The 9,544-nt window shown below is 36.6% G+C and overlaps 1 pseudogene; it reads left to right on the top strand.

Annotated features, from left to right (window-relative positions):
* The first annotated feature begins 3,147 nt into the window (after positions 1-3,147).
* Positions 3,148-3,674, top strand: LOC118026602 (annotated as a pseudogene).
* Positions 3,675-9,544: the final 5,870 nt, after the last annotated feature.

Raw genomic sequence — 9,544 nt, 5'->3', positions numbered from 1 at the left:
TAGAGAAGAACATAGGCAGTAAACTCTTCGACCTCAGCTGCAGCAACTTCTTACAAGATACGTCTCTCAAGGCAAGGGCAACAAAATAAAAAATGAACTCTTGGGACTTCATCAAGGTAAAAAGACTCTGCACATGGGCGCCTGGGTGGCTCAGTCGGTTGGGCGACTGCCTTCGGCTCAGGTCATGATCCTGGAGTCCCTGGATCGAGTCCCGCATCGGGCTCCCTGCTCGGCAGGGAGTCTGCTTCTCCCTCTGACTCTAACCCCTCTCATGTGCTCTCTCTCATTCTCTCTCTCTCTCAAATAAATAAATAAAATCTTTAAAAAAAAAAAAAAGACTCTGCACAGCAAAGAAAACAAATCAACAAAACTAAAAGGCAACCTACAGAATGGGAGAAGATATTTGCAAATGACATAACAGATAAAGGGCTGGTATCCAAGTTCTATAAAGAACTTCTCAAACTCAACACCCCAAAAACAAGTATTCCAGTCAAGAAATGGGCAGAAGACATGAACAGACACTTCTCCAAAGAAGACATACAAATGACCAACAGACACGAACAAATGCTCCATATCACTTGGCTTCAGGGAAATACAAATCAAAACCACAATGAGATACCACCTTACACCAGTCAGAATGGCTAAAATTAACAAGACAGGGAACAATAAATGTTGGCAAGGATGTGGAGAAAGGGGAACCGTTTTACACTGTTGGTGGGAATGCAAGTTGGTACAGCCACTTTGGAAAACAGTGTGGAGGTTCCTCAAAAAATTAAAAATAGAGACCCTATGAGGGGCACCTGGGTGGCTCAGTCATTAAGCATCTGCCTTTGGCTCAGGTCATTATCACAGGGCCTGGGATCGAGCCCTGCATCAGGCTCCCTGCTCTGCAGGAAGCCTGCTTTCCCTCTCCTACTCCCCCTGCTTGTGTTCCCTCTCTTGCTGTGTCTCTCTGTCAAATAAATAAAATCTTAAAAAAAAAAATAGAGACCCTATGACCCAGCAATTGCACTACTGGGTATTTACCCCAAAGACACAGATGTAGTGAAAAGAAGTGGCACATGCACCCCAATGGTCATAGCAGCAATGTCCATGATAGCCAAACTGTGGAAGGAGCCAAGATGCCCTTCAACAGATGAATGAATAAAGATGTGGTTCATATATACAATGGAATATTATTCAGTCATCAGAAAGGGTGAATACTTACCATTTACATTGACTTTGATGAAACTTCAGGGTATTATGCTAAGTGAAATAAGTCAATTGGAGAAAGACAATTATCATATGGTTTCACTCATATGTAGAATATAAGAAACAGTGCAGAGGACCACAAGGGAAGGGAGGGAAAACTGAATGGGAAGAAATCAGAGAAGGAGACAAACCATGAGAGATTCTTAAGTATGGGAAACAAACTGAGGGTTGCTGAAGGGGAGGGGGGTGAGGGATGGGGTAACTGGGTGATGGGCATTAAGGAGGGCACATGATGTGATGAGCACTGGGTGTTGCACACAGCTGATGAATCATTGAACACTACATCAAAAACGGTAGATATAGTATATGTTGGCTAATTGAATTTAAATAATAAAAAAGGTACTCAACATCATCCAATAAATAAAAATCAAACCACAACAAGATATTACCTTTTAGAATGCACATTGTCAAAAGGATAAGATATAAGTGTTGGCAAAGATGTGGAGAAAGACAACACTTTTAAACTGTTGATAGGAATGGAAGCTGGTACAGTCATTACAGAGAATAGTATGCAAGGTCCTCAAAAAACTAAAAATAGAACTACCATATCATCCAGCATTCTCATTCCCAGGCATATATCCAAAGTGATTGAAATAAGTATTTCAAAAAGACATCTTCACACCCATGGTCACTCCAGCATATTCACAATAGCGAAGACATGGAAAGAACCCAAGTGTCCCTCAGTAGATAAAGTAGATGTAGTATAGGCATACAATGGAATATTCAATCACTGGAAAGAAGGATATCTTGTCATTTGTGACAACCTGGATGAGTTTGGAGTCAGAATGGCAAGTGAAATAAGCCAGACAAAGACAAATACTATATGGTTTCACTTATATGTAGAAGTTTTTAAAAAGTCAAACTCATAAAAACAGAGATGAGAAGATAAGGGAATAGAAGAAAAGATAATGGTAGTTACTAGACAGTGGGGGCACTTGAGATCCCCCGGCTGTCTGGAACACTACCAAAGAGAATCAGTTCTTTCTTACAGTATACATAGTAGTGAGGAAGGAGGTCCATGATGACGAAAAGGAAGAGATCACAAGAGCGGCAGAAAGGATTCTCAGAGGGCATAAAATGTATTCAATTCCCACTGATGCATTGTAAACTCCATCTGAAAGCCCACACATGAGCTGCTGGAAACCAGTGGGACTTAAAGCCTGGAATTTTAAAAATCAGCAGGCTGGGCTCTAGGAGAGCTTGGAGGGCAACTAGAGGCTGAGTCCCATCTTTAAACATCCAGCTTAGCAAACAGCCCCTGGACATACAGCTTGGTAGCAACAGTTTGAAAGGTACTAAGAGCTTATGGGAGGGAGAGTTAGTTACTGATCTCAGAGTTTGCTGAGGGACTTCTCTGGGAACAAAGGAGCTGGCAGATGCCATTTGCCTCATTCCCCACCTCCTAGCATAAACACACTGCCACTTGTGAGAACCAGCACTGCAGGCATTCACTACTTAACTTTTCTTACACCAAGCCCCACCCCCTCCAGCCAGGCTATTATTCAGAATAGAAGAAGAGATAGAGTTTCTCAGACAAACTGTTCATGACAGTTCATGACCACTAAACCAGCCCTACAAGAAATATTAAAGAGGACTCTTTGAGTGGAAAGGAAAGACCATAAATAAGAGTATGAAAAGTAGAAAACAAAATCTGTTAAAATAAGCTTTCTGTAAAAAAAATCAGTCAAGGGGTTAACAAAATAATGTAAAATATGACTCCATACATCTAAAATGTGGGTGGGAGAGGAGTAAAGAATGGGTTCAAACTTATGTGGCCATCAACTTAATATAGATGTCTACATACAGAAGATGTTCTAACCACTAGTCAAAAACCGCTAATAGTTCTGTTTCTGGCCACTGAGTCATGTAGATTCAGTGTTGCAACCCAGTGGGAAAATGCAACCTTTGATTGAAAAAGAGACCACATAATGTTTGAGATGATAGCGAAATACATTTGGGAGAATCTTCAGCTCCTGGTCAACAGGCCCAATGGCAACTACTGTTTCAGGCTACACAATGACTAGGGGTACTATATGAATGAGAAGATTCTGAAGTTGGCCACCAACATCTCTAGGGAAAAGCTGGTGTCATGGAATACCTCACTAAGACTCACAAAATCCAGCTGCACGTCACAATTCTGGATTACCTTGCACCCTATGCCAAGTATGAAGTGTGAATAAAGCCTGGAGCAGAGCAGTCCTTCCTGTATGGGAAAAATGTGTTGAAATCCAGACTGGGTTGAATCATTGAAAATAATTTTCAGTACCAAGGAGAGGTGGTGTACTCCATGACAGACATCCCTTTGAATTTTGGGGTGGCAGCAAAGTCTGCACAAGACTGAAGGAAAGTAGATTCCATGGTGATTCTGGTATTTCATCACAGACATTGGGGAATATGTGCGGCATGAAGAGACACTGACTTAAGACAAAATCATTGTAAGGACTTATGCTATATGGAAAGACCTTGCTTTGTTTCCTGTATCTGTGTATGCTCTAGGGTAATGTTGAATTCTGTTAACAATGTAAATTCTTCAAGGACTTCTTAGTTTAATATTATCTCTAGAAGGGATGAATGTAGGCTGGACTGTTATGCAGAAATGGCTCAAAAATGGCATTTTAGATCTTTGTGTTTGTGACTAAATAGAATACTGTGTTTTATATTTGAATCAGAGAGCTTTTGGTCTTGAGTAACAGGTTCTAAATCACTGGAACTCAGGACAAGAATAGCTTATTATTGATGTACTATACCTTGGCTAATTGAATTTAAATAAAAAATAAAAATTTTAAAAAAGAATAGCTTACTGTTATCTGTAACAACACTGTTTTCCAAACTCATAATAAGAATACAATGGATTTCCTTCATTATTTATTAATATGATGAAAATTACATATTGCCATATCAGAAAGGTAGGCCATGTATGGGATTTTACAAATGAAATTTGGATAAAATAATAATAGCAGCAGGGGCACCTGGGTGGCTCAGCTGGTTAAGTGTCTGACTCTTGATTTCAATTCAGGTCATGATCTCAGTATCCTGAGACTGAGCCCTGCATAAGGCTCTGTATTCAGCCCAGAGTTGCTTGAGATCTCTCTCTCCCTCTCCTTCAGCCCCTCCCCTGCTCAGGCTAAATACATACATACATACATACATACATACATACATACACATACATACATAAAATCTTTAAAAATAATAATAACAGCAACTTGTTCTGCTAATTTTCTATACAGTAGGTTTGGAGTCAAACCCCAGTTCTAACACCTACCAGCTGTATGGCCTTATAGGAGTTATTAAATTTTAATAAGTTTGATTTTCTTCTTCTGTTTCAAAAACAGCTTTAACCATCTATCTAAGGATGGTTTTTAGAATTAGAAATCACGTTTATAAAGCACTTAGCACTGTGCCTGGCAAATGATAGGTGTTAAATAAATGGTAAGAATTATTTTATATTGCATATACTAGGTATTTCTATTACTAAGAGTAGGATCTTATGAGTATAGTCTAATTATATATCTTGGTCCTTGAACTTTCTTTTATTTAGATGGTATGATCCCAGGCTACTGTTATTTTCATCATCTTTAAAATGTATCCCTCATGAACCTTTACTTACCTGACTGGACTAGATAGAAGGCACTAATCAGAGACCCTGAAATAAGCACCTCTACCCTTTCCCATGACTGCCAAAATTAATTTTGAAATTATAAAAAATATTTTTTAAAAATGAAAAAAATTCCACTAAGTTTTAAAAAACTGCCTGTATTGTAAAAAAAAAAAAAGTCTTTAATTAATATACTGCTTATTTTAAATCCAAAAAAGAACACTAATATATATGCAAAGAATAAAGAGAAGGGAACCCAAGTATATCATTAAAGTAAACCAGCAAACCATGAAAGAGAGCAAGAGAAGAAAGGATCAGAGAAAAACTACATAAACAACCACAAAATAACAATAAATACAAATACAAAATACAAATACAATGATTTTGAATGTAAATGGACCAAACACACTAACCAAAAGACCCAGAGTGACAGAATGGATGAAAAAAAAAAACAAACAAAACCAAACAAGACCCAAATATATGCTGCCTAGAAGAGACTCATTTTAGACCTAAAGATAATTGCAGATTGAAAGTGAGGGGATGGAAAAAAAAAATCTATCATGCAAATGGATGTCAAAAGAATGCTTGAGTTGCAATATTTATATCAGACAAAATAGACTTTAAAATACTGTAACAAGAGACAAAAAAGGACAGTAATTATAAAAAGGAACAATCCAACAAGAAGATCTAACAATTGTAAATATTTACACCCTCAACATAGGAGCACCCAAATACATAAAACAGTTAATACCAAATGTAAAGGAACTAATAATAATATTATAATAAAAGTAGGGGATTTTAAGCCCCCACTTATATCAATGGACAGATCATCTAAACAGAAAATAAAAAAGGAAGCAATGGCTTTGTTTTTTTTTTTATTATATTATGCTAATCTAAACAGAAAATCGAAAAGGAAGCAATGGCTTTGAATGACACAGTGGACCAACTGGACTTAAGAGACAGCAGCATTATCTACAATAGCCAAACTATGGAAATAGTCCAAGTGTCCATCAACTGATAAATGGATAAAGAAAATGTAATATATGTGTACACACACACACACACACACACACACCATGGAATATTATTCAGCCGTAAAAAAGAATGAAATCTTGCCATTTCAAGGACATTGATAGATCTAGAGAGTATTATGCTAAGCAAAATAAATCCGAGAAAGAAAAGCAAATACCATATGACTTCACTCACATGAGAAATTTAAGAAACAAAACAAACAAGCAAAGGGGAAAAGAGAGCAAGAGGAAAACCAAGAAAAAGACTCTTACCTATAGAGGGCAAACTGATGGTTACCAGAGGGCAGTGGGCAGGTGAATAGGTGATAGGGATTAAGGAGAGCACTTGTGATGAACACTAGATGATGTATGAATCACTATATTGTACATCTGAAACTAATATTATACTGTAAGTTAACTAACTGGAATTTAAAAACTTTTAGGTATCATAAGGAAAATACATATATGTACTGTACTGCATTTATCAAAAAAATCTGCATAAAATTATACCCATGTTTAAGAAATTAGGAAGATAACAAATGATCTAATATTGCACCTCAAAGAACTAGAACAAATTAAGCCCAAACAGAGCTGAAGTAAGGAAATAATAAAGGTAAGAATGAAAATAGATGAAATAGAGACCAGAAAAACAATAGAAGAAATCTACAGTTTTTTCCAAAACATAAACAAAATTGACAAACCTTTAGCAAGACTAATTAAGAAAAAAAAGATTAATAAATAAAATCAGAAATGAAAGAGGAGTAATTTAATTACAACTGACAGTACAGAAATCCATAGGATCATAAGAGACTACTATGAACAATCATAAGCCAACAAATTAGATAACTAGAAGAAATGAATAAGTTCCTAGAATTATACAACCTATCAAGACTGAAGCAGGAAGAGACAGAAGATCTGAGAGACCAATAACAAGTAAGGATATTAAAACAGTAATCAAAAACCTCCCAACACAGAAAACTGCACAACCAGATGGTTTAAGTGGTGAATTATATAAAACATTTAAAGAAAAACTAATGCCAATCATTCTCAAAAATTTAAGAAGGAAGGAATATTTCCCAACTCATTGTAGGTGTCTAGTATTACCTGATTCCAAATGCCAGATATGGACAGTACAAGAAAACTACAGACTAATTTTCCTGATGAATATAGATGCAAAAACTGACAACAAAATATTAGCAAACCAAATTCAAGAACTCATTAAAAGGATCAGACACCATGACCAAGTGCAATTTATCCCTGGGATGCAGGGATAGTTCATCATACATAAATCAATTATTGTGATATATCACAATTCGTTTAATAGAATGAAAAATAAAAATAATATGATCACCTTAATAGATGCAGAAAAAGCATTTGGCAAAATACAACGTCCTTTTATGATAAAAACCTTCAACAGCTTAGGCATAGAAGCTTAGGTATAGAAGGCACATTAAGTTACATATGACAAACCCATAGCTAACATTATACTCAATGAAGAAAAATGTAAAGCTTTTCCTCTAAGATCAGGAACAATACAAGTGTACCAATATTCAATACAGTACTGGAAGTCCTAGCTAGAGCAATCAGGCAAGAAGAAGAAATAAAAGGCATCCAAATAGGAAAGAATTAAAATTTTCATTATTTGCAGATGGTAAGATTTTGTACAGTTGACCTTTGAACATGGCTTGAACTGCATGGGTCCACTTATATGCAGATTTTTTTTAATAAATGCAGTGACATAAATGTTATTTTCTCTTCCTTATGATTTTCCTAACATTTTCTTTTCTCTAGCTTGCTTTATTGTAAGAATATAGTATATAATATATATAACATATAAAACATGTATTAATTGGCTATTTATGTTATTGGTAAGGCTTCTGGTCAACAGTAGGCCATTAATAGTTAAGTTTTGGGAGTCAAAAGTTATACACAGATTTTTGACTGCACAGGGGTTTGGTGCCCCACCCCTTCATTATTCAAGGGTCAATTGTATATTGAAAATCCCCAAAACTAAAAACTGTGGAATATGATCAATGAATTTAATAAGGCTGCAGGATATAAGATCAATACACAGAAGTCAGCTGTAGTTCTGTATGCTAATAGTGAAATACTGAAAAAGAAATAAAGTAAACTATCCTATTTACAATGCATTGAAAATCATAAAACAGCTAGGAGAAGATTTAACAGAGGAAGTAAAAATATGTACAATTAAAACTACAAAGAACAAGAAGTTCTTGAAAGAAATTGAAGAAGATACAAACAAATGGAAGGAAATACATGTTTATGAATCAGAAGAGTCAATATTGTTTAAATGTCCATGCTATCCAGAACTATCTATAGATTCAATGCAATATTTATCAAAATTCCAATGTAATTTTTCATAGAAATAGATACAACAATTTGTATGGAACAACAAAAAACTCCAATAGCAAAGCAATCCTGAGAAAGAAGAGGCATCACACTTCCTGATTCAAACTATATTACAAAACTATAGTAAATAAAACAGTATGATCTGGCATAAAAATATACATAGGCCAATGGATTAGAAAATGCAGAATTAAACCTCTGCATATATGGTCCTCTAATATTTGACAAGGGAGACAAGAACATCCAATGGGGAAATGATTGTCTCTTCAACAAATGGTGCTAGGAAAACCAGATAACCACATGCAAACAAAATGAAATCATACCCCTAACTTACACATCTCACAAAAATTAACTCAAAATGGATCAAAGATTTAAACATAAGATCTGATACTATAAAACTCCTAAAAGAAAACAGGAAAATATGAGCTCCTCAGCATTGGTCTGGCAATGATTTTTTTGGGTTTGACATCAACAGCAGAAGCAACAGAAGAAAAAATCAGTAAGTGGGACATCAAACTTAAAAGCTTCTACACTGCAAAAGAAGCAATTAACGTGAGTGACATCACCAAGATGGCGACATAGGTCATTCTTGACTTTGCTCTCCCTCATAAGAAGGACAAATAATTATTCACAGACAGACACCAGTGAGAAAATCCTAAAACATGGGGATGAGGCTAAAGCATTACAGAGACCAAGACAGACCACATTAGAAGAATAAGAGAAGGGGTTACACACTAACCACAATGCCCCTCCCTCAGGCCAGTGCAACATCACACTGAGAGGTCTCTTCTAAGCCTATCATTCCTCCTTTGGGGAAAAAAAAAAAAAGAACCCAGGGTAGATATCGAGCTCACTAGCATTGTGAGTCACTTATTAGGAATCCCCAGTGCAATCTCATGTCATGAGGATTTCAAGGGAATATGCAGGGTTTGACCACTGGGAATCTGATTGTGATGAGGAAGTGAAGAGGGACTTGTAGCAACCAGCTCTCAGATCTAGGCAGACTGATTTCCTACGTCAATGCCCAAGTTGTAGGCCCAACTAGCAGTTTTGCTAATCTGCACAGCCCAGAAATACTCAAACAGAGAGTCCAACAGGTAGATCTGATAGTTTGCAGAGCAAAGCAAGTGGTCCTATTCAGCCAGGGAACTTGCAGAATGGGTTAGCATGAGTCAAGATCACAAAGAGCCTTTCTGGCCATGGAGCTGGTTCCCCCTGTGCCTGTGCAGGGAAATTAATTTGTCGCCCTGCCCACTGCTGACTATAGCCTTAAGTCCAACCAACCAGGGAACCTAACCATACCACATGGAAAGCCATG

This window comes from Mirounga leonina, unplaced genomic scaffold, assembly GCF_011800145.1.
Source record: "Mirounga leonina isolate KUSES-001 unplaced genomic scaffold, KU_Mleo_1.0 Mir_260, whole genome shotgun sequence".
In the NCBI taxonomy this organism is placed as follows: Eukaryota; Metazoa; Chordata; class Mammalia; order Carnivora; family Phocidae; genus Mirounga; species Mirounga leonina.
This window is presented reverse-complemented; position numbering and strand designations above follow the sequence as displayed.